We start from the raw sequence: 27158 nt of genomic DNA on the forward strand, positions 1-27158 counted from the left end.
CCTGTCAACTGCCATTTTTATGTAGGTGCATGCCCCTACGTGTTCTCCTGTGCATAGTACTGCTGCAGTATTCATCTGGATGGCACCAAAATGGCTTTATCACATTCACAGGAGAGAAGGAAATAGTTAATTCTCCTTTTTGGTTTGGTAATTTAGTGTCTAGAGTATACTGCTTAGAGTTGTCTCAGGAGTTTCAGTGTTGTGCCTTATTTACCTGTGTTGCCTCTCCTGCTGACTCCCCAGCAGATGAGGAACAAACCTGGCTAGACGTGTCTGCTTGCTCCTAGCCTAGCAAGAGTGCCCCAGACAGCTCTCTGGATACATTAGCAAAGCAAGAAGCTAACAGATCTGACCCACTGTCCTTTTAGGCCTAGGTCATCTTTGCTAAGAGTATCTCCCATCTTATAATGAAAGTATTGTCAGAAGATACACAGTTTGTGTCTTTAGAAAAATACCTTGCTGTGCAGTGCCTTTCATCACATACAATGAAAAAGAAAAATCTCCTAAGTCGATATGAACCTCTCCTTCTGGCTCACATTTACCTACTCCCAAGAACTTACATGCTGTTGCAAATCTTGACAAGCTATTTTCATTTTTATGTCAGATCTGCGTTTTAAGTCAATACCAACAGAATAAAAGGTTACACAAACGTGTCCTGGCTACTCAAACTTTTAAAAGAGATTTCCCATCACATGTTAGGGTGGAAAAAAAAGAAAAAAAGAAAAAAAAATATATAGGGTCAGGCATCAATGATAAATAAAATAAAATAAATCCTCAAAAAACAAACAAACAAACAAAAAAAAAAAACCAACAACAACACACAGCCATTGGTGACCAGACACAATACAACTGATATACAAAGAACCAGATGACTTTGATGTGCACTGTTTAGCACATTGTGAATAAAGATCTGCCATGTGGGCGAGGACTTTCCATTGCAAAATATCTTGGCAATTTCATCATTCATCACTGTTGTATGTTTCCTTCCTTATTACCAAGGAAAAATACAAGCTTGTGGATTTTGTGGTGTTTTTGTTTTTTTTAGAACTCAACATTTGGATTGGTTCTACCTATCAGAGCCACCTCATCTAACAATGGGGTTCAAGGCTGTGTATATGTAGCAATTCAGAATACAAGGCAACTTCACAAACTTAAAGATCCTACTTCCGTGAGATTGCACAACTTGTTCAAGTGTTTGAAGGTCCCATGGCTAAATCAGCTGATTCTCTAGAAAACCTGAACTCTTTAGTCTCAAAGCTTCTCTGTTACTATTTTGCTATTAATATTTTGAAAGAAAGAAAGTCCTAGTAGCAAAATCAATAGGTATGCAATCAGTGTAAACACACATGTCAATTCTGCTGTGTTTCGGGCCCACCAATGTATCAGAGAGTGAGAAGATCACCAGCTGCTAAAGGTACATTCCTGAAACAGGGCATAGACCATGCATACAAAGAGACACTTCATGTTTCAGTACAGAGTTGCTCTAGAAACACTTCTCTCATTGCACGTGTTCCTTACTGCAGAAAGGTCTTCTTCAGTAACAGAACCATTTAGGAAAATCTTCTTTAGTAACAGGACCATTTTGTTTTTAAAAACAGAACCTAGTCTAAACTTATTCATTTGAAACAGCATCCTTTTTCTATTAATGAAGTCAGGGATCAAAAATATAGCCTGTAACTAATCTGTGTAATTGGACTTGTAGCTTTAGTTTTGAATATTACACTCCTACAACAAATAACTGTTTGTAGAAACTATTTAGCAAATTGTGCTATGTAACTAACAAGCAAACAGAAGTAGAAGCAAAGCTAACAAAGAAATCACAGCCAGCAAATTAGTCTCTTAGTCCTAGATGGTGACTTGTCTTCAGCCGAAGAAAGTGCACACATGAATAATGGTGATTTTTTTTTTTTTTTTACTTTTAAGGGAGATGATTTTATATATCATCAGCTCATTACTAAAACTAACTTTAATTACATTTTACATATATTTTATGCATACCCATATGTAAAACAGAAGCACATCTTGGAATATTTTGACAAATAGACAGCAGTCAAATCCAACTTAATAACATAAAAAAATAAAACCTTATCTACTCCCTTAAGAAAACTTACTTACAAAATTTAGATTTAAATGTGGGAGATCAGAATACATGACATATAACACCTCATCTGCTAGATAAAAAAATCCAACCATCCATATTAACTCTTTTATTCCATGCACCTACCTTTTTCTTATTTATTGCACTTGCTTTACTGATTGTCTCTGCTTCTTTTCTCCTTGCTGGCCTACCCCACATATTCCCATACAATAAGATTTTCCCTCCTTAAAAGCCTCCTCTTTCTTTTAACCTGTTTTCAAATAATTTTCCCAATAATTTTCTCTTATCTCTGTTACCCAACACTTCCTTTCCTTCCTTCTCCCTCTTCTTGCAGTCTTCCAGCTGCAAAGGATGTCTCCCTGCAGTCACAGCCATCTTAGTTTCTAAAACCACCTGTGACCTGACAGATTAAACATCCGTTAAAGAAAATGGACAAGGAGCATAAATGCAGTCAAAGAACTATCTTAGCCCTGTATATCTATTACTTCATAAAATATTTTTCCAAAGTTCACCACGGTGAACATTCAGTTTCAGCCCATTAGTTCCTGTTTGCCATTTAACACCTCTGTGCAATAGTCTATGTTATCTTATTTTCTTCAGGCAAGAAGAGGCAACTTTTAAATTCTGTATAAAGAATTGAAACAGCATTGCATAGCACATTTCCACAGCACTATCTGGGATTCCAACTGCCACTGAAGAAATTATTTGTTCCCATTCAAGCTCAAAGAAACAATGGTTCAATATCCTCTCAACCTCCTAATACTTCTGGAAAAGAAAAAAAAAAATCTCAAGAAAAATTCTCAACATATAGTTTTCTTCATTCACAGTGAGATGCATTCCAGTAAAAGTAAAGCTATTTCAGAGACCGTTCAAAGTATGTCACCCCCTTCTTCATCTCCACCAACATCAGCTTGGCCACGCACACAGCTGAGGGACTATCCTGCATGAGACAGGCTTCAGACCCCTCTACTGTCCATGTGGCACCACAGGGCATGTGGTCCCTGCAAGGTGCCTTGGCCATCCTCCTGTCAGCACACCACTTTGGTTTTGTGGTCAGGAACACCACCCACACACATTGGTTTCCTTCCTGCAAGGGCAGGAAAGGACTACTTCTACTTGACATTAAAAGGCAGAGAAGTGCTTCTGGGGTCATGCTGTGGGCTACCCTGGCCTTAAATACACAAGAGGTGGGTCTCAGGCTTCAATTGCAAAGGCTTATTCTTCTAGTTCTTGCCCTATCCTAGTTCTGGTTTAACTTTGTGTCACGTATCTAGAAATCTGCTATGAGGTTTCAGCAGGTTGTTAACAGGGCACACTCAGAAGGGGAGTCTGTGCAGTGCTGTCTGTGCCCATGCTCTGGGACCAGAGACACCACTGACAGCGAGGGGCCATCCCTGCTTTGCAGGCACGGAGCCACCACAGCTGGCACCCACCTACTGAGCTGAATTCTTGTGGAGCCTTGCTAGTCTGCAAAAGGTTGCCTGGGACACCTGGCAGTGAGAGTAAACCACTCTGTTGTAGGTTTAGCAGAACAAAGAAACCTGGTTCGTACACCCAGTCCCCTCCCAGTAAAAGCTCGTGTACATTTGTGAATGCAAGCACAATGCAATTTGTTCCATTGGCTCTCTATGCAACACCTTCAGGTGGCAGTTTTTACAGACCTGTGCCCAAATTCGAGCTCACTAAGCCAGAAGAGCGTCCTCATGATCAGATTAAGCGACAGTGCTGCTAGTTTGTCTATTTCTGGTATGTCCAACTAACCTAGCGCCACGGCAGCTAAGCAGAGAGGAGAAAATACCATGCAGCAAAGCAGATCAGACAGCAGTGCTTGTAAGACAACCACAAGGCTGTATGTCACATCCTCTCCGGGTTGCTGCCATGACCCATTTATGATTTCTACCCAAAAACTTTACAATATGAAATAGTTTTATTAACGTACCCAAGATACAGTCTACAGAGATTTTACACTTGCAATAACAGAACAAGAACATAAGAGCTGGCCAGAAAATGGCAAAGAATGATTAAACAAGAACAGAAAAAGAAATCTTATTGAAATTACCATTGTAAAATACATTGCAGTGATCCAGTAGAAGAGGAATGCACTCAATACAAAGAGCGCCTCAAGCAACTTCAGAGAGGAAAAAATAATACATTTAAAGTATTTAAAGTATATACAGAAGCAGCCCAAGGTTTGTCATCAGCACAGAAAACTGAGTAGTGGAAAAACACAGGCTGGACTGCAGCAGAGGTGAGCCTGCCCTGGGCAGGTGTAGGTCACTGCTGCCCTTTGCTAGCTGGGGCTGTGGCCCTTGGCCTTCTCATTCCCTGTGGTGCCTTGCTACACCTTGTAAATCCACCCTGCCTCCCCACAGCAAGCATGTACCGTCACCCTGCTGCCTGCATGCTGCATTTTAAAGCAGGCAGCACTGCTGCGGGGGGCTTTCTAGGGGTGTTTTTGCCACTGCAACAGCCTGCAGCTTTAAGCAGGGTGCGGCAATTCTCATGTTTTAATCCAGATTAATAGATCCCCCAACTGCCCGCACCTGACATGCAGGAGTTAGTTCAGTCTGCTGGAGCCAGTCCAAAGCAAAAGACTTCACAACATATGCTGGGGATTGCTGGCTCCTCAGCACTACTTTTTTTTTTTTTTTTACTTTTTTTTTTCTATTTTTTTTTTTTTTTTTTTCCCTCCACAGATCCACTCCTATTGCACAGCACTGCTCACCTGAACCCAAAGTTTGGGCCCCCCAGCACATATATCACAAGAGAGATTGTATCATGGACTCTGCTTGTGCTTCACCCCTGAGGCAGTCAGAGTCCACTGTCTTCTCACGTACAGCAGAGCCATTACAATGAGAATTTGGTCCAAAATCAAAGCCAAAGGGCAGAGGGCAGGTGCATCTCGGGAAGGAAAGAAATACCCTAGAGCTTTCAGGTCCTCTCCTGCTTATTGACTTAAAGTCACACTTCTTCCTCCTTTTGTATGCATAGACAGTCTCATCAACTATTAAACATGTTACTGCTATTTAATACATTCTTTGGCCATTTTTCTCGAGGGAAACATGTGACCTGACAACTAAATGCTGTGGTAAATTATAGAACTGTAGTGAGCTGTCTGTAGGAGACAGCACCACTGACCAAAGAGATCAGCGCTGGCATTTTCAAACAAATGAGTCAGAAAATTCTCCAGTTTTCCCTCTCAGATTTCCTGGAAACATCCAAAGCCTAAGATTACAGTGGGGTTTTCTTTTTCCCAGGTCTGATTTTTTCCCCTAGAAGAAGATAAAGAACCTGATCTGTGTTGCCCACACATTCATATAAAATTTGAGAAAGGCAAGGCATGTGGGTCCTGAGATGCCAAAGATCCCCCAGCCTATGGTGCTCCAGCTTCCTGAGCAGATCTGTTGGATGGGCCCTCTCCACCCAAAGTAGCTACAGGCCTTTGGACACGAACAGGAGATCTCCTAACCCCAATCAACCCTCGTTTTTGCCTCCTTTACTAGGAAAAGGGATTAACTGGTAGGATAATCAGACATTGTTTACTCTGCTTTAGCTCATGCAGAAAAAAGATTAAGGCCAAGATGTTAGTAAGTAAGAACCTAAAGTTAGTAAGCCCGTGCTGAGGCACTTAAATAAACATCCTGGTTTATTTATTTATTTGTTTGTTTAAATCACTGACCTCCTCAGTGCTCCCAGAGGCTTGGCTGTTGCTCTCTGAATGTACACACTCTGATAATCTGACCTGCATGTCTTGAGCCAAGATTAGGAGAGTATTATTGGAATAAGAATATTCTTCTTATCCTAAGGAAGAATTAAAAGTTTTGAAAGAGTTAAGAATAGATGATAACACTCCTCTAATGCCAACCAAGTCAAAACTCCAAGCAAAGTGAAAGAACAAGGAGAGGGAACAGTGAAATATTAAGTGCAGATGCTTCTTTTATTTGCAGTTTAATAATTCAAGAGCTATATTTATTTATTCATACTAATTGACCGAAGAAGTTATGCTGTGGAATAGCTGAAGAGAAACTAATTGCTGTCTCATTTTATTTTAATAGTATATTAAAACTCAGGCTAGACTGGAGACCTCTTCTCGACTTGTCCTGATGTTATCTGCCCTGAGACACTGGCAACTGTCCAGGGACTCGCCTACACTGATATTTAGGACTAACCTTAGGAGTCAGATTAGGTGATTGTGCCTTTGGCTGTAATGGACCACAAATGTGAAGCTCATTTCTTTTTGAAATCAATTTTTCCTCTTTTCCATTTATTTTTTTTCCCACTTATGTTCTGTTATCATTTGCTCAGACTGTGCAAAGGGGCCTTAAAGCAGATGTAAATGAATTTTGCAAAACCCACACAGGACCCTTTAATACCATTGGAGTAATTGGGGCTTAACTGCAGTGAATCCTGAAGCACGCTATATAATACAGGCATTCCCAAGCATTTCTACAGCTTCATAATTAATACTCCCACAAGCAAACTGAGACTAAAAAAAAAAAAAAAAAGTGGAATACACATCCTGCTGTACAGACTCCTCCATCAACTCCTGATCCTTCAGCACTTCAGCATTTTCCCTGTGCAGTTCCCATGCCCTCCTGATGGCTATGCTGGTGGCTCTCAGCACAGAGATCCCTTTTTCCTCTCTTTCCTGGCCCTGGGGAGCTCGGGACCACAGGGAAGCCCCCCACTCACCCCTCCCTCTTTCTCCTCCACCCCAGCTCAATTTCCACATGCCCCTGGACTCCTTCATTAGCCAGTGGGCCACCACTATGGCTAGCAATGGAGAGGCTCTCGCCCTTGCTGCCACAGTAGAGGGGGAGTGAGGTGGTGGGCAGTAGGGCAGCAGCACCGTGCTGTGGTCCTCAGCAGGGCAACAAGACAGCCATGAAAAATCTGTCAACGTCCCAGTATCTTGCCTCATGTGTGCTTGCAGACGCTGAGTTACAGATATACCATGCCATGACAGCGAGGATATTCACACCCATTGCCAGCACAGCAGGCAGACGGCACCATTAGCAGCATGCGGTAGGATATACGAATCCCCATGTACGCTGGGCACAGCATACAGCCTGACTCATCCTATATAGTCAGGCAACAAGCCAGTGAACAAGAGCCCTGGCAACATGCATGCCCTTTGCATAGATACAAATAAGCTCAGCAGGTGAAAGGCAACAGGAAAGCAGGTCCTTTGAGTGCAGAGCCTTTCATCTTCCAGTTTGCTAAGGACAGACATAAAGGCAGCCTGCCATCCAAGTTGCTCACATTCCTCCTTTGAAGCTCTACTTTTCTCCCAGACCAAACTTTGCCATTTCATAGCCTTATTACCTATAAAAATCTACTCCTCCCTTCAGCATTTAGTTCCTCTACCCAGTGGCAAGCAGTTTCCCTCCCCTCCCAGGAATCTTAATGATTTTTATATATATATTTATAAATATATATATTATATATATAATATATAATATATATATTAAAAATATAATATAATATATATATATTATATATATATATATTTAAAAATATATATATCTCTGACATACCAATATTTTCAGTCACATTTGTTTCAATGACTTCAATGTTCTCTTTAATAACAGCTTTATTTTGTATAGGCCACTAGATGATCTTACACAAAATATAGTGCATCCTCATTGTGCACACAGCATAACATGAAGAGCTAAACAGGTACTCTTTTTTTTTTTTTTTTTTCTTTTGAGAAAAATGGCACCCACTATTTTCAACTGTGTCAAATCTATATTTAAAAACACTGTCAATGACTTTCAACCCTCTATACATACTTGCATGATGCTGAAGTGTCTTCCTATCATCCTTCCAGCCCTAATATTTAACAGCAGGGCCAAAGAGGCTTCCCCCAGTTCTTTATTACTGTTTGATTTCCCTGAGGCCAACTGCTTCACATCAGTCAAAAGGCCACTTCACTAAGGACTATGGCTCATAATTTAAAGATCTGCAGACCTCTTCTATTCTGAGGTCTAAACAGGAGTTGCAAATATTTGGGGAAGGATGGATGTGCAGGGACTTGGCACAGTCCATGGCTCAAAATTTGAGTTTGCTCATGCAGCAACAGCTCAGAATGGGCAGAACCAGTGTAGGACAGCCTGTACTCTGTGTAAGCTAGCTTTACACATATCTTATCACTTCTATGTTTTTACATGCTCCTTCTTGCTTTTCTCCCTTGACCTCAGGGAACCTTAGCAACCTTCCTCAGGACAAGCTTTGCTGGGCAAGGAGAGCGGCCCCCTCTGCCTCGGGCCCACAATTTCATGATTTTTCTGGTACCAATAGTGAAGAGCCTGGAAACTCACCCAGAAGGTGACAAAATCAATTGTGACCCAAACCCTTCTGTGGTGAAAAGACCACAAAAACACTAGGGCATGTTTAGGGATCAATAACTTCATCAACCACTTTATTGAGGACAGGCTCCCTTCTTCTTATATCATTAGCTCTACCAGTGGTATTTTTCCACAAACTATTCATTGGTCAACAACTTTGCCCATCAATAGCAAACTTAGCAACTTCCACATCTTAAAGGTTGGAGAACAAGCAGTTTGAAACAGCAAGGCTCTCATGGATCATGACTTCTTTGTTCCTTCTAACTTGTTTACATTCCTCATGGCTTCATTGTCACCAGTCCGATGGTATCACCAACCATGGTGTTTGTCGACCCCCATGGCGATACTCCCACACCCTCCTCCTTGCACATTCAGCTAGAAGTCTCCCTTCTAATTTACCTCTTTCTTCCTAGGATGCCAGTGGGACTGGGGGCTGCAGACCACTCTGCACCCTCCCCATGGGCAAACAAGACTTCAGTTCCCAAGCCCACATAAATGTAGTAATTAGGGGTGTATTTGTTCACAGAAAACAGATTACAAATTACCCACATTCAGTACTTGGAAATGAGATTTCCTGGGACATAGCAGATGTGTCGCCATTGTAATTCAGAGCCTGCAGACACTGGTTTGTTGCCCACAGGCAAGCACGAAACTGTGCCGGTGCTGCTTTTCCTAGGTAGAGGTGGCCAAGAATTACCAAATGCTAACATCTGAACCCAGTCTACACCACTAATACTGTATCCTGAACACTTTCCCTGCTGACCTTAATCTGAATGTTGCCTTCACTTTCAACAGCAACAGGACCTGGTCTTTGGGAATTCCTTTACAAAGGAATAGGGTTTATAATAGCAAGATGGAACTTTAAGGGCAGAAAATAATTCCAGAATGAACTGAAGTAGCAGAAATGACTAACTTGGTTTTATTTCCAAGAAACGGTTGCCTGTATTATTAAGAGATTAAAACACAAAAACAAATAAATAAATAAAAGTAAAAAATCGACATTTCATGATTTGTTGACATCAGGCTTCTTCCAACAGCTCTTCCAGCATCTCATTCCCAAGTCAGGAAATTTCAAAGGCTGACTGACTCCAGGGTGGCATCTAAGGTTTGTAATGAACTGCAAAATTGCTCATCAAGAGTAAATCTCTACAGAGCACCTGACTTTTCAGGTCATTGTGTAAAGCTGAATATAAACCCAGAAGTCCCACGGGTGAAGCCTTGATGCGGTGACACTGTGCCACCTGGATGTAAGCAACAGCTTCACTGTGACTGTTTTGGCTTGGCAGCTGTGCAAACATAGACATTTCCCCTTCAAGATGAATGGCGAAAGCCAAGGTAACATAGCATTCTGTGAGGCAGTATGACAAAAACATGAAGGGGCTAACCGTATTTGTTCAGGAAAATAGATATCACTAGTTTATGAAAACAATGAGGTATAAATCAAATGCCGAAGGCATTTTCCAGCAGTGCCACCATGCCCTCACCCATGCACTGGCAGCCTCTCGAGAGCAGAAGATTCCAATTTTGCTGCCAACAGGCTGATAAATGAAGAACCCGTTCCTGCTCATTTTACAGCAAGGAAAGATTTGCCCTGTGTCTCCTACGTTACCACACCTGGGCCCACCACTTGAAGTCTGGGAATGGTAGTGCTTGCTTACATCTTTGTTATTTTGGATTCGTAGAAAATTTCCCACAACACCAAGAGGATTTAGGAACATGAGAATTATGTTTTAAACCATGATTTAATCACACTGCAATACTCACGTGGCACATGCATTTGCAGAAGTAATGGTCCATGAGAAGACATTTCCTGTGCAAATCTCTGAAAGGCTAGGTAAATTCTCTCAGTGTTAGAGGCTCTGACACAGAGCTCTCTGCAAAAATGATGTGAGCAGGGCAGTGGGCTGGAGAGATATAGACCAGTACCTCCTGAACAAGTGTAAAGATCGTGTTCTGCTGTTAACAACTGCTACCTAGCACAACAGTATGTTTGCCCTCTGAAAATAAATTGCTCATTTACTTCCTTGACACAAGTTTTAACACATCTGTAAGCCTGAAGAAGCTGAATAAACCGGTACTAGGGAGCATTAAAATAATTCCATTGCTTGCAAGATTTATGCATAATGCACATATACTTACTTCAGTGAGTATTTCAGGTCTTTTATCAACATTGGCTCAAGAGCAGTTCAAAAGTGACCAGTGGGTATTTCTTACTTACACGGAGCATGCAAACATAGCCGATCCCACCTGCAAGTGCATACGTTCAGTGCATCCCAGCAAGGAAGGCACTAAAGCTACCTGAAGGTTTTCCCACTCTTTCCTGGCCCCGTCCTCAGCATGGCATATGCCAGGACCCCCAAGGGATGCTGTGGTGTGCGAGGGGTGCCAGGCCATGCAGTACCTGTTGAAGCTGAACCCGGACAGCACCCTTGGGCTGCCCAAGGGTTCCTTCCCCTGTACAGGACGAGAGGTTTCTCCCAGGGCCAGGGAAGCTGGCAGAAGCAGGAAACAACCCCAGCAGGCTGTGAAACCAGGGCTGTAATACTTTGGTGTGAAGACTTTTTCCAAGTAATCTTTACCATCTGTTGTCTCACGCTGATGTTAGTATTAATAATTTATGGGCCTTCTCTTAAGGCTGAGGTAGAAGCAGAATGCTAAGTTCTAACAGAGAGACGGCATCAACTTTTTTTAATGAGATTGATGTTGCTCTATTCTGTAGCCGCACACAGGGAATGTATGGCGCTCTTCAGCTTTCTGTTGCTGCTGCTTTTGTAAATCTTTTCCTGAAAATTGCAGTGCAAAATGCTTATTTTAGTCTGGTTCCTCCGTTGCTCCTTTCCAACTAAAACAAGGTATGCAGCCTGTCTGGTACATCAGCAAAGTGCATGCAGAGGTCACAGGCAAGGTATAAGCAAACAATATAAGAAGCATTATAGGGTGCAGTCACTGCCAAGCAAGAAAAGGCAGGGTTTCTGCCTTTGCTACCTAAGTGACTGTTAGGCTGAGGCGGCACGGTTGTGCTACCAGTTTAAGCCAGCAGAATCTCCTTGCTATTTTTAACCTTGATTTCCTCAGAGACCAAATATGCAAATCATGAAATGCGATTCACAGCAAACACTGCTTGCACAAGGGAGAGCTAAAGTTATAGTTCCAAACAATCAAATCAGCCTTTCCTACTCACAGGGCTTCGCTTTAATCCCTTATTAATGGGATTAATAGCAGGCTTATGGTTTGTGCCATCTTACTCCCCTTTTACACAAACCAATCTAGCTGCTCTCACAGAGGGACAGGTGGATTAATAGTCTTAGTCAAAAACTATGGCGATAATGCACAAAATCATCTGAAGGGAGGGATTCCTTGGTGAAAAGGGACAGCTGGAAGATTGCTATCACAACAATGCAGTGCCCTAACCCACAGACAGAAATGCAAAATGCGTGGGAGACCCTTCCACTTCTAAATTGAAAAACAAAACAAAACCCCCGAAAGATAAACAAGTACAGCAAAGGAATAAGTCTCTCCATTAATAAATACTTACCAGAGGATAAACAAGTAAAGGCATAAAGAACCTGTGAAGCTCAGAAATGCGGAGGCATTTGATGAAACACAACCCCGCTAAGAAATGCAGGGCTCTCACAGGCTGTTACACAACCTTTGATTTCTTTTAATAACACTTGAAGGTCAGATGCCAAAGCTCTTCCTGGAAATCCTAAAAAGACCGGGCGGCTCCCCGCGTGAGGCGGGCAGCGCCGTGTGGCAGCGCATGTCGCGACAGGGAGCTGTCGGCCGGCGGGTGTTAGCTTACCCCCAGCACCTGGCCGGTGCAGCTGCCACTGGAGGCCCCCGTGGGAAGCCGATGGTGGGGGGCAGGAAGCCAGAAGGGAGGCCGGAGCGGGGGGCGGGCCAGCCCCAGCGCCTCTGCTCACCCTGCCGGGTCAGCCAAGTTGATGACTGGCCATCGGTGCTCAGCAGAGGTGCTTGCTCATCCCCTCTGAAAGTTGGCAGGGGTGGGGGTGCACCTGTGAAGAAGGTGCCTATCAGCAGAGCCCCCCTGCCCCGGGGTGTCCCAGGTTCAGCTGCCTGCATGTGAGGCAGGGGCCAGTGCCCCCTCTCTGTTTTGCAGATGTTTTGTGGAATTGTCGCCAATCCCATAATGGCACCTCTTCCCCCATAATGAGTCTGACCCCGATAATCTGAAAATTTCAGCATCTTTTTAAGATAACCTCTGGTGCTCCTTTCAGAGCCCGTAATCTGAAGTATGAAAAGACTCCAAAAGGGGCTGGGGGTGGGGCAAGGATTATTCTTGGTGCCTTGTGCTCCTCTTACGTCAGTTCTGTGTTTTCATAGAAATAGCACGCTAGTTTATGGATTCCAACATTAGCAATCCTCCTATGCATCATCACAGAACACTAAAATATACTAAGTTTATTCATTTTATCTGGATCTTAAAAATAAAATCTTAAATATTTCTACAGTACATAATAAAATTAAAAAGAATGATTTTCCCTTTTCTGTCAAGTCAAAGGCCCCTCTGTAAAGAGAGTCTGTATCATTCTGTCACTGAGAAGAACAGATGGTGAATAGCAGGTATGCGACATGTCCATACTACTCTTCTTTATTTCACCTTCTATTGTAATGATATTGCATGCCAGGCTCCAGATGAAGCACTGAATTCAGGTACCACCATTTGGTGGAGACAAGTTTTGCAAAGCTTTAAATGTTAGTTCAATTTCATGACATTTTGAGTGTAATTTATATACATCTCAAAACAAGCCAGGTGCTTAGAAAGCACATCAGAAGAGACAAAGGTCTTACCAAGGTTTATAATCACAAACAAAATTTTCATATAAACAATGAAATATAAGTAAACAAGCATGAGCGTTTGCTTGCATCTGGCTAATGCTTACATTTGTCTTTATTAGTAATTTCTAATATTGAGAGCAGGGAGGGTAAGATTTATAGCTCTTCTCAGAGAGAAGCCAATGAAAATTAGATGGATTGGGCCAATGGATCGTTTCCAAGAATAGGGAAGGAAAAGACAGGACAGAATCTTTGAAAGTGGGGAATAAAGTGTTTCTGCAGATAACATCTATTAGAAGAAGATACAGAAATGCACTAAATTGTGCACTAAATTGTGCAAGTCTGTGAAGGTGAGAGGGAAAGAACCTAAATTTAATAGGAAGGCCAGTGAAAGAACTTGAAGAAGAACAGGATATGATCCAAGTGAAAGGTAAGATACAAATGGGCTTAAGTAAAATATCAGGAGCCAAAAAAAGAACATATCGCTTATCTATAACCTAAGTGCTTGCACATTTGTTTGTTGTAGATGGTAGGGGAAGTATTACTGTGTGGATCTGAAGAGTGAGTGACAGTGAAGAAATTGGATGAGAAGCAGTGAGTCAAAAATAGATGATAATTTTGCACGCTTAACAAGCATTAAGAAGAGCGGGAACTTAATGAAAATGCTTGAGATTTAGTTTTGGCTTTCTTTTTGCAAAGATTCAGGACATTCAGCTGACAAGGTAAAGCAAGCAGTTAGCAAAGCAAAGTGGAAATGAGGAAGTTAAGTTGCTGAGTTTGAAAGAGGTAGTTGAAGATGTGGAAGTGTGTCATGGCATGGGAATGGAGGAAAACAAGAAACATGAGGTGTTTCTGAAAGCTGGAGAACAGGTGGTTTTCAGGAAGGGAGGGTGTGCAGTCACCCTAAAACGGAAGGGAGGAAGAACTCACTGGTGACTTTGCTGGTAGTGCCAGAAGGCACTTCTATGGACTAGAGAGAACAGAATGCAGATTTTACAGGGGGAGAAATTAGCTGAATCGGGCAAGAAGAAGTGGATTTTTATTTTTTTTTACATGTTTAAGACATATGGAGGCAAAGAAAGGAAGCATATGGAGTGGCACTTGAAAATGGGGCTGGGGTCGAAAGAGATGGTAGGGGAAACAATAACATGTTGCAGAAGCAGATAAGAGTGGTTGAAGATGTCTCATTGTCTCTTCATGCTTCTCCATCTGTCAATATCCATCTGTTGTTTTTTTGTTGTATGCTCAAATGTCAACTCCAGTAACTGTTTAATGTGAAATGGATAATTGTGTCTCCCTTCCTCACCCATTTTTGGAAGGCTATGGGGGGGGAAATATATCTTCCACACAGCACTGGAAGGGTGGGGAGAACCCATTTGTTCTCTGTAGCCTAGAGCTTGGTGATTAAAGGATGCTGTTCTGGGAAGCAAGAAAGGTCAGATGTGAATCCATAAACCTGAGAAGGGCCCTGAACTTGTGTTTCCTGAAGCCCATCAAAGTGCGTAACTACTGTCCCGTTCTATAAAAGGCACTGATATCATCACCAAATCCCAAAGGAAAGGTGTAACAGGAGAATGAGCACCAGGCAAAGTATTCGCTACCTCCCTGCAGCCAAGGACACCCAAGATGAGGTGCTGAAGACACCTGCACTTGGTGTCTGACTCTCTGCAGTTTCCTCTCTCTTTGGTGCCCTGACTGCTTTGAACCAAACCTTGAGGCATGAAAGCCTGGTATATGGAGGCTGATGAATTGGCCTGCAGAAACAGTATTGTCACTGGCTGCCTATTCCATGCCTTTGCTGTAGGTCTCCTTTTGCATGGCAGAGGGGGCTGCTGAACATGTGTGCTGACGGTACAGTCACTATGGGTCTCCTGCCAGCTGAGGGGATGGCACTCCTTACCTGTCCCGACAGAGCATTAGAAGAGGAGATGCTGTGGGAGGATGGTGATGTGTAGCATAACTCCAGCAAGACCCTCTGGAGCTGCTCGCCTGTCCTGCATGTGTTGGGGGAGCAATGCCGGTACCCCACTGTTACTGCACTTGATGTTGCTCTGCCAGGCAGGTGTTTGTGTACTGTCAGTGATCCCCCCACCAGGGCACAGCAAAAAATGTGCCCCTGTTTCACCACCAACTGCCAAAGACCCACGAGGCATATCCACCCCACCACTCATTTTTAGTCCTGGCCAAACACAGTGACTGTAGCCTGGCTGCTTTGTCGAGCTGCAGTGCAGAGCTGAGTCAGTCCCTCCCAGGTCACCAGCAATTGGTCTGTGCCTGTTACATCCCAGATCCTCAGCTACTTATCTGTAATTATGATTTTCACTGTTATGTTTATGATATTAGAATTTGTCTCACTCTAGCCAAGACTCCTACTCTTAGTTCATGCACGAGCCTGTCATACTATACAATTACAGTGCAGTCAGGGCCTGATCTGTACTATAATTATAACTGAGTCAGTTACAACAGACTTGTCTCCTGACCTGGTTCCAAAATAGCACTACATTTTTTAAAGCAAAAGGGATTTTAGGTGTATTCTTCAACCATGCTAACGCTTTTCATACGTCTTGCATTTAAACCAGGTTAATTTCTGATAAAGCAACCCTCTTATTAGCATAAGCAGGAAATGGTCCAAACTCAATGTTCATTAAAATTCACTAAGCCAGCATCAAGCACCCTCTTTGAATGTCAGATATTTCCCGCTTGCATTCCCTCCCCACTTTGTATGTTTGCTGCTTCCTGGCATCCTTATCATATAATAATGAATCACTCTGGAGTTACGATGTCGCATTTAGATACTGAGTGGGACTAGTTTGGCCAGTCCAGGGTAATCAGGCCTCTTAACAGTGAAATGCATTTAAATAGGTCAATGAATCTTACAAGCCTGTGCATCAGGAATTATCAGCACTGCGGAACTTGCAGTCTGGGGATAAATTCTCTTTCAAGCAAAAGTTCATTGACGCCATTAGAGCAGCGAATAACATTTCATTTACATTTAAACCATGATGCTTTACCTTCATGGGTGGTTGGGGGTCTTTTCAACTGGAATAAAGACATCTTTATTTTTGATTTTTTTTTCTTCATATACAAAATACTGTCTTTGAAATTAGCTGGACAAGCCTGTTAGAGCTAAAAGGATGCTTATCTAATCTCAGTTCTCCCAAATGGCAGCCATAATTCTCAGTCCTTACTTTTGCCTCCTGCTTTTTTTGGTGATTGAAGTACTGGGAAACATTGTATAACATGGCTAATGACATTGAAAACAGAAAGCTTTTCCTTTGCTCTAAGCTCTTGTAGGTTTACTGTAGATTATCTCTGTTAAGGCAATTTTTGGAAGCTCCCAGAGAAGCTAGAAACTTCTAGGAGGAGGATCTCAAGCCCCAAGGTTAATGGCATGGGTCTGTAGTTTTGTTGTATACCTGGGAGTGAAGGGAAAGGACAGCTCAGGGGGCAGCAAGATGCAATGAAATGTGAACAGAACCTGGTGGTGGAGATACATCCTATGCCAGTGAATGGAGACCTCCCGGTAGCACAGCCAAGCCATCTCCCACAGTTGGCGTTAGCCAAGTGTACAAGAGCACCCTTCTGTCGCCATGGGGTCATGAGTACAGCTTGGGCAAAGGGTTTCTTTTCCTTGTTGTGCTCAGCTGGCCTGACCACACTGACAGAACTGCACAGCCAATGCCTGAGATGGCTCTGAAGTTCAGAAAATGGATCTTTTGTAGCTACATGAGTGTATTCCTGACTTTCAGGCCAGTTGTTAGTGCAAGTTGCCATTATATGAGAGTAATTAAAATGCTGTCATCTACTCCTGATTTCTAGGCACCTAAGCTTCCAGTCCTGCATTCAAATTCTGATGGTAGAGTTTGCCGTAAAACATGCCACTTAAATGTACCTTTCTTGGATAACGTCTGTTTGAGGCTATGTATAAATAATAATAATGATGATGATGATGATTTCCTGAAGTAAGTTTTTTATAAACTGGACTATAATAGGACTACTTCTGTGAGTTCTCCAATATAAGCAGAAGACCTGTCATCTGTCTTTGAAATTAGGTAGATGTATGTTCAAATGTATATAATATATAAATTACTGAACTTAGATTATTATCCATAGTGCTACATCCTGTTCTTTACCACATATAAAAGTATGAAACAGTAGTTTTTAAATTGTGCACCATTAACTGCTCTTAAATGGTCTGTGAAAATTAACTCAAAAAGCAAGCCTGCTGTCCTTAGGCTCAAATATGCTATGTGTTGTTTGCATCTCTCTCAGGAAATATTTAAAGAGTTTGAAAAAGAAAAGGCTGAAAATAATTGGTTCAGAATGGTACTTCTGTTGAACTGATTTTCAGTTCAACAGAAGTGACAACTGAAAATCAGTTCAACAGAAGTGACAGACTCTGATCTTGGAAAGATTATTGCCGTCTGTTGGCCACTTGTAGCATCCCTCATTTACAGGTTGCTCAACTTCCAAACAACCATGTAAAGCTTTGCACCCTGGGGCCTCTCACACCCAATGCACCAGTGTGCAGCTGCAGTCCTCTCCTCAAACACCTCTTAACAGCTCTCAGGGAAAACTGGGTAGGCCGGGGTGCCTGCTCATCCTTTCAACCTGGATTGAAATTTTCCTGTAGTCCCACCTCTGCTGGCCCAGACTTCTCTTGTCTCTGCTGGATAATTGGATAGTATTCTCCTGTACGTTCTGTTCTCTGCCTAAACAACATTATGCATAATGGCATCCTGATCCATAAAAGTGACTGCAGGAAATCAAATATCACAAATAAATAAATAAATAAATAAATAAGAACCTTTAAAGGTAAACAGACTTGTTGAAGGCAACATATAAGAGCAAATCATATGTTAGTCTCTGTTACAGAATGCCTTGGCATAGAGTGGAGCTGCATGATGCTGGGTAACACCATCATGCTCCTGGCTAACACCAGGAGCTTGTCATCTCCACAGGGGTGATCTCTTCCTTCCTTAGCTTCCATCTTATGTATTCCAACACACGAGCCCCGGTTCCAGGCAATGTTTTCACCCCCCAGGTATTGTGGTTCATGTGAGGCACTTCCTAAGACAGCCCCATGGAAACATCATTGCTGCTGATGCCGTTCCTCCACAGGCCAGCTCTGGTAGTACCACAGCCATGTTCCTTAGGCTCACCCGGGGTACCTACTTAAATTATAGATCTTGAATACCGCTGGCTCTCTTCCAAATCTCTGATCTAGTAGCTGTTTTTAATGATAAATTACATATGTTTAATAGCTCAGCTATTTTGTTTAGCTCCTTCAGAACTTTGAGATGAATAGGCTCCAGTCTTGGTGATTTATTGCAATTTAATTTGTCAAGTTGTTTCAGCACTTTTTCTTGCACTCCTCTGACAGCAGTTCACCTTCACAAACCAAAGATAGGTATTTCCTCATTCTCATCATAGTGAGGACCCCCACAAAATCTATTTCGCGAGGTCTTTCTCCTCTCCCGACCTCATTTTCTCCTTCTCCACAGATTAAATTTGGGGATTTTCCTATGGGTGTCCTATGCTCAAATCCTTTACCTCCACAATTATGTCATACAATCCTTTTCATAAGCTGATTGATCACCAGTTTAATAGAAGGTACAATTTTGGCCTGGATTTTTCTAGAATCTCTCTGCTCTACATTCAAATATCTTCTTTTGATTTCCAGCCTACTCGTGACTGTTCTCTTTCCCTGATCATTGTCTGCATCTGTTTCATCTGAAGTAATCTTTCCTGAACACGGATGATCAGATGCCCAAAATGCCGAGTGATGTTTTCACGTTCCTTTCTTTCTGGCTGCCCAGCCCAGCCTTCATTTGTGTTTCTGCCTTTCATGGCTGAGTTATATAAGGGCTTAGTATTTATGCAGAAAGAATAACTGTACCAGAGTCTGTAGGGTACTCGGCTGGTTTCCACTTGAAAGTTCCCAATTTATGAGATTTCTGCTACTTGTCCCTGAGCATGTGCCCTTGCAATTGGTATAATTGAATTTAATCCAATTTCAATTACTCCATTTGTCATTTATTTCTTTCCATGCGATATCCTAATAGTCCTCTATATTAACACTACCTTGACGTTAACATTGAGATCAGCACATTTCATTTGTACATTCCTATCGTTGTGCCAAGACCCTTAAAGAAAGATTGTTTGGTTCCAAGACTGTTCCTTGCACCATTTTCCAGCATCCTCACACCTCCCAAATGCTATTTAGGAAGATCCTTAACTATATACAAAATATTTCTCCTAACACTAGCTTTATTTAGTTTAATTTATTGTATGGCAACATATGAAATTAATCGTTAAAATCTACATAGATTAGTTTTATTGTATTTTACTTGTCTAAAGTATCTACTCAATTCATCAGGGAGATGTCAGAGTTGCTTCACATGACCTGCATTTGGGACATCAATTTTCCTCCCCTACTTGTAATTACTTTCATGTCCCTCTACTTCTAAGACAAAAACAAACAAACAAACAAAACATCAAACCTGGCAAATTGTTGAGGTAATAATAATGCATCTAATTCTGTAGTACTGTCAGCAACTCATTAGATTTATTTTTAAGAAGTCTTACTAGATGAGTTCTTCCCTGTGCTTGATTTTTCTTCAGCATCTGGCATTTTTCACAACTCTATGTGGTTTTAAAGTAGCTTTTGGTCTCTGCAGAGCTGTTCTGACCAAAGAAACTCTGTGAAAGTTTTTTACCACTTTGCAAAGAACAAATGTGTATCATGTTAACATAGGCTGCATCTGTTTTCCTCTCAATTTCCTAATTCTTCTGTTTTATTGGTCTAGGATATATTGGCTTTAGTGTGACAGTACTATACATGTAGATTTCCTAAGCGTTGTCCAGGGTTAATTACCCTGTATGTGGATTCCTGCATTTTTCTGAAGAAAACATTCCTGGTTTAAATGCCTCCAAGTGTACTGTCATTTTGGGGAACACTTTCCCCAGCAGGACATTCAGTTTGCAGATGACCATCACCAGAAAGTCTTGGGCCTGATGGAAAAATTACACTGAGCGTCTAAGTCAACAAAAGGCACTCCCAACCCCCTGCAAGGTCAACAGAGTTTTAATTACAAAATGGAAGAGGTGAATCAGTTGGGTGTCACTTGACCGGGGAATATTCTGAGTGACTGAATCTATGTCACACGAGGTGACAACAGGTAATAGGTGTGAAGTGCCCTGGCAGCTGGGAGACATTTTCTACAGGAGCAGATTAGTGACCAAACAGCTAAATGGGTCACGGAATGAAGGGTGATGGACTGGAGGGCAAATGGAGAGCAAGGATAATCTGCGGGTCTTTTCCTAGGAATAGGATATGAACCATGCCAATTGCATCACCAGTGCATTGAAGTGTGATACTCACTTCCTGAATAAACTTCCTGAAGTTGTTTGCTTTTAAATGGAAATTGTTGAGATTTCTTAAACTAATACACTTTGAAAAAGCTTCTTAGGATGTCTCCCCCCTATTTTTCCTACGTTAAAGATTGTATTCTTGGCATCTTTTGGGGAAATACATCTTTAGATCATACTGCACATTCAGAAGTTGTGGAATTTTTGTTTTTATTGAATGTAACCACTATTTAGGTAATAGAAATCGGGGAACTTAAGAGAAATGCAAAAGTGGATCTTTTTGTTAAAAAGCATCCATTAAAGCAATATAAAAAACTACCAGTTAGGTCAGCTTTGAATGCTGTGTTGTGCAAATAACTCTCTGAGGTCAAAGTATTTTTGCAAAATACACACACACACAGTGATCTTGGTCACAATGCAAATGCCTGTCTTAGGTTTAAAAAATGATCATTCTTTTAGACAAGCATCACTGCGTGTCCCAGCTGTATGACGTGGGACTGAATGCATGTTTTAATTTTCACACGACTGAAGCCTTCATGAGGTACCTTTGGAACAGCAGAGGTGTCCATTGAGTTTTTCCTGTCTATCAGGAAGCATGAGGCATTATATAAGATCTAGCCTGAGATCCATTGCAAGGCAGAAACTCCTCATTCTTCCTTTTCCAATTGCCACCTACTAGTGACATCTCAGAGCAGTGCTAGTGTCTAGACTTCCTCCCTATTCCTTTGCCAGGTGAGCATATATACCCTATCCTGGCCTGAGAGGTGCAGTTTTCCTACTACCATGCTGGCTTCTGAACTGAACCTACAATAAGCGAGCAACAGATGAGAAAACATTTTATTTACTTACCCATAAGGGGTAGATATGCCGTGATATATCAGAGAGATGTCACAAAATGTCATATTCCTGGTCATTCCACTGTGCCATAACCTCTGCCTGCTCCCTGATTGCATCAGGCACATGGATATAACTAGTCAGAAACACCAAAAGTCTGAAGCCTCTGGACCATGAGATTCTATAGAGGTGCTGTAGTGCTATGCCAGGGAAACACATTAGATGCTCACAGAAAGCTGGAGCTAGCTGTGTGAGCCCTGCTTAAAGCCCAGGATGGGGCAGAAGTTCATCTGCTCCAGGTGTGCTGATGGCTCAAGTGGCTGAAATGGCTACCCTTAGGTTGGCAAGGGGTTGCTGCCTGTCCTTTCTCCCCTTGGAGCACCAGGACTGCCAGGAAGGGGAGATGCACAGTCTGGTGAGTGCTCTGCAGTGCAGAATCCACTTTCCTGGCTCCTGTTGGTATGTGCCCTTATTTAGTGTGTAATTGTAAGCGTGCTCTCACCAACCTCCACACAGGGGATGGTTTACTTCAAACAGAGTGTTGCTCTCCCTTGCATCCAGGCAGATTTTGGAAAGGAAGTCTCTGTTGTGTAAGTTATTATCCAGATGCCAACAAGGAGACAGAAGAAATGAGCCACCAACAGAAGCGTAACACAGACACCCAAGGCCATCTCTTACATAAACCTTTCCAATGACAAACCCTTTCCTACACCATTACTGGACAGTGTTTATATTCCAGCCTTGGAAAATAAATCTTGTGTCAAGAAATAGGAAATAGTTTAACACTTTAGTAGTGCTATCATAATGAATTAATTTGATATTCATGGGAATACCACATGTGCTTTCATAGGTGTTCTACTACCATTTCACTTTCACTAATGGGCACTTAAGTCGTACTGATTTTTCCCCAAAGCCACATAATGATCTATAATATTCCTGAATAATTGCACGTTAAGTGGAAGTTAACAGGGTTGACTACTCCCAGAAATATGTCAAAATATTTTTACTATTTTAAGTAGGAATTTGAATATTAACAAGATCTACCAATACTTTTAAATATGCAGAAAAGTTTTAAAAATGAAAGTTCTGGAATATCTTTTGAAGGTTAAAAAGCCCTCAAATGTTTTTTGCTGAATAATTTTTGTAGCCATCTGTAGAGTAGCAGAATTGCTAAATTGTGTTAAAGAGAAAAAAAAAAAAAAAAAAAAGAAGAGAAGAGAAAATCACGCATGAGCTCAAGTGGTCCAAAAAAAAAATTAATTATTTAATAGTAGCTAACACTTCACAGCCTTGTTTATACCACTGCTTGAAAATAAATCTTGGTTGCAGGCATTTTAAAAGCAGGATGGCATATGCACTTTACGGGGAAAAATAATTAAAAAAATCAGTCTCCTTTCCTAACGGATAAACTTTGCTGCATTTCTCCATAACAGTTAGGCTAGAGAGATAGCCTTGTATCTACAGGTTGGTTCTATTGCAGGTCTAGAGTGAGTGCCTCCTGCAAGGAGGTGGTGTTGTGCAAGAAGGCTCCAGTTTTCTATGCAAAGCATATAATGAGGCAGCTTGGGGCTGGACCCTGATGCAGTGTAGGGCAGACTCCCTCCCCAGAGCAGCCACCAGCAGCTTGATCCTCTTTTTGGGACCACATATGAAATACCAGATGGGTGAACGTCCACTGCACAGGCTCTGCCCAGGATCTCACAGAAACTCCTCTTGGAGTGGCCATGTGTAGAAGCAGGCATACCTGGAGTGCCCAAGAGGGGCTTCATGGGGCACGTGTGGTGTGTCCCACCTGCTTTTGGGTGCAGCAAAGCAGTGAGCAGGGGTGAGGCATGGGTGGAGAGGTTGTGTTGTGAGAGGCAGATGGAAATGATCTTATGTGAGGCAAATTGCAGCAGGTACGTTTTGCCCTCAGGGGCAGGAGCTTTGCTTCTACTTACCCCTTGCACACTGGTCACAGTGGTGTCACCAGGGAGAGCACAGAGAAGCTGCCGTAGCTCTGTCCTTGAGTGAACCCCAAGTGCTTGATCAGACTTTGAGCATGAATGAGTCGAGAGTCACCCTGTTGTGCTCACATTAATGAAAAGGGGGAGGTCCAGGAACAGGACAGGGTAGAAGAAGTGGAGCAGGACATCTGTGTCCTCAGGAGGTTCCTGTGGTTCCAGAAGGAACCACTAAAGTATGCAAGACTCCTTTAATTAAAGGATTTACTTGCAGTCTCAGAAATTAAATTATAAGCTTTGTTGTGCCTGATTGGGTGGCTGCTCTTCAGTCACAGCACCTACTCTTGAATGTACAGAGAAATTTCTAAGTGCAAATCTCAATACAAACCAAACTGTTGTGGCATTCCAGTAGTAGAATACAAGGCAGTATTTAAGAAACATCTAGTTTTCATCTAATTAAATATTATATGAAATGAGGGCGCAAGCCTTGCTCACGCATTTATGAAACAACCATGGCTGCACTGATGGACAGGGAAACGTGCCTGCCAATGCCTGGGGAACGAAGACTTGCATGGTGAGGCACGCGAGGCCAGCAGGTGAGGAGGCTGGGAGGGGAGAGCTCTGTGTGTCACTGAGCTTCCTGGCTGGCAGAGGATGTGGAGCAGACGGCATCATCACAAAGCACACCGCAACCCTCAAGGGCTCGGCGTGATCAAAGGGGAGCACTGCAGGAGGCTGACAGTTATTCCGGCGGTTGCCTTGCATTTCCTTCTGCATTGCATTAACTTTGGATCCAGGCAAGCAGCAGCTCTTCCCTCCTACAACATCCTTTATGATACAAATGCTGCCTCCCTTCTGAAGCACAGCATTTAAAATGTATGCATCCAATCCACCCCATCTGAGAAACTCACATCTCCTTCTTCCTCTCACGGAGCCCTCTGGACCTCAAAGTATATTTACTCTTCAGAAGGCTAATTAACCCCTTCCTGCTTATAGCCGTGTTTTGGAGGAAACTCCAAGTTTGAGACATCAGTGGTTATGAGTGAGAAATGTTTTCAAGTAGAAGTTCCCTACCAGCTCTAATTCAAAGCCTACATTGCAACCAAACCTGTGCAGGCGCATTCAGAGGGAGTCTTGTAAATAGCTGATATAATCAAACAGCGTAACATACATATCCCCAAAAAAACGGAAAGGTACAACTCTGAGCTGGGATCTATGTTGGATTTTGCCCCACTCTCCCAGCAGAGGCCACAGGGTGGGCTGGGTACACTGCAGTTCCTGCTGGGTGAATTAAAGGCTGGCAAATCAAACTGACATAAGTGGCAGCTTAAGTTGACCTGCTGGGTTATGAACTCTGGTGGTGGAGGTGCAGACATGATTACTGTTCACCTGTGCTAGCTAGTGATGGTGGCAGTAGTCTCTGTGCTAGGGCCAGGGCATGGTACTGATAACCCTTCCAGCCATCCTTGTTACATCTGGCTGTTACAGTCTGAGATTAAGAGTCCTGACCTTTTTTTTTTTTTTTTTTTGTATCACTTCTCAAAATAAAACTGAATTGTTAGTGAAGCAACTGCCATTTGCAGTATCTTTGCAAAATGTCCTTGAGTGATAGTCCTCCTTGGAGGCAAGTTCCGTTAAGCCAAATAACTATAATTGAACTCATGGCCATTAAGGAATTGGTTCTTGCATTCCTAATGTTTCAAAACATTTGTTAATCTTTGAGGCTGCACCTAGGCTGGTAAATTCTGTTCTTCTGCATATTGTTTGCTCCTCTGAAGCAAGGTGTCACTGAAGTTTCTGAAGATCCAGTGTGTTTCTCTGGATATGAAATACGGATGCAATACACATTTTGTTTTTATGGACTTGGTACATGAAGTACTGCTCTATTTAAGCAGCTTTTTAAAGCTTCATACTCCAACCCCATTTACCCGTGGCACTACAGGTCTGTGTTCTATGAATGGGCAAACTAGTTCTTAACTGTACACTGGAGCCTTTGCATTAATCTTCGAAGTAACACTTAGTCCTGTGAGCAGCACTTGGTGAAGATATTTCAGTGAGGAGTTACCTTTTTTTTTTTTCTCCCATCTTGTGTTTTGCTGTTGCAACATCAGGAATAGACTGCACTTTTACAACCGAATTGAGGAGCCCAGGAGCAATTCCTCATGTACATGGGTGCATGTTCAGGTTGGATCTGGGAACCCAATCCCTGCTTTCCATGAGAAGGAAATCCAGTTATATGGCTTGCATGGAAGTTGCTGTAGCATGAAAGCACACAGTCTGGACAACTGGGGGACAGGAGGCCTGTGCAGAAATCAGAGGGAGCCTATGTCCTCGTGCCTGCCTTCCCAGAGCTACTTTTTACCATGATCCCAAAGAAAGGGCCTTAACTCCATAGGTCCAGGCAATGCACTGCAGATCTAAATTTCCCTATTTTGTATGCATCAATTTAAACACTAAGTTTAAGCCAGAGGCATTAATGTTGTATAATCAGAGTTCTTAAAATACAAAGAGCTCAAGACACATTGAAAATTTCAATTTTCCACCTAATCAGTGCACTTCTTTCAATTTTACAAACAAACATATTTAACCACTACTACTTTCGATGACCCGGTGTTATTATTCTTTTGTCAAGTCAACTCTAAACATGGGAGAAGATCCATTAAATTATCTAAAGAGAATATTAGACAAATTTAAATGCAAGTCCAAGTAGAATACCTGTAATTTCTATTTTAAATGAATAATAATGTTATACATTTTCCTATTAAGTTACATTTGCAAAGTTAGCCTGAAGAAACAGTAATAAGTTTCTCACCAGAGCAATTCAGTGCTCAGCTGACAAAACAGACAAATGTAGTATTTCCCATTTAACAGCATCCATAAAAGAAATGACCAAATTCTCTGCCACTATAAATCAGCAGTTTTATTGAGTGGAAATGTTCCAGTTTGCATCAGTGGAGTTTCTAGCCATACATCTAGATAATATCTAAAGTAAAAAAAAAAAATACCTAAAATATGTTAAAAATCAAAATTTGGAGCAGACATGCATGGTTGTATTTGCTTGTGTTTTTTCAAGTCAGTAGCTGAGACATTAATTTTATGTGAATTTGGAAGGAAACACAAGTGTCAGTGAGAAACCCAAAGACTAGGTTTTCTAGTCTCTTATCCAGTCCTTGGCATTTGTCAAGAAACCCAGAGGGTTGCTTTGCCTTACGTTCACTTTAAATATGGGAAACACACCCTGGTCACAACCCTTTTCCAGACATATCCCCCCCCCCCCTCCTCGCCTGCAGACATCTGAAGAGCAGCTGAGAGTCCCCAATGAGGAGAGTGTTCACAGCAGTCTGATTCTTTGACATTTAGGGTAGACAAACAGCTCCAAGGATCTGGGACAGACAGATCCAGAAGCTGGGCAGGGCAAAATTCTGATAAAATTGCTTCACTTTGGGGTATTCTGCCTCATTTTACATGTAGTATAGGAGTGAGAACTAGTGAGAACTGGATTGTGAGGCCTGAGGGGTTGAACAGATTACAAACAAAAATCATCAAGGTAATTGTAGGAGCAACATTCCTGAAGGGCAAGGATGATCTAATGGCTATTCCTTCCTCCCTGTGTCACAGACGTAGAATGGTAAAACTGTCAAGACAGCACCTGCTTCCAAACGAGGTCTGCTACATTACCCATTTCTGTAAGTCTTATAAATACAGGAGTTGCTTCCCATGGATTGCTTGCACAATCTTTAGATACACTCATACAAAGGGAATTCAAGG

The 27158-nt window shown here is 42.2% G+C and overlaps 1 protein-coding gene across 1 annotated transcript in view; it reads right to left on the reverse strand.

Annotated features, from left to right (window-relative positions):
• Positions 1-12245, reverse strand: part of NRIP1 (nuclear receptor interacting protein 1) — a 145060-nt gene extending 132815 nt beyond the window's left edge. Inside the window, exon 1 of the mRNA XM_082783443.1 lies at positions 11981-12245. The gene's annotated coding sequence lies outside the window, so the exon portion shown is untranslated. The remainder of the gene's footprint in view (positions 1-11980) is intronic.
• Between the last annotated feature and the right edge of the window lie 14913 nt (positions 12246-27158).

The sequence above is a fragment of the Aythya marila genome (assembly GCF_965140915.1).
Source record: "Aythya marila genome assembly, chromosome: 1".
NCBI classification, from domain to species: Eukaryota; Metazoa; Chordata; class Aves; order Anseriformes; family Anatidae; genus Aythya; species Aythya marila.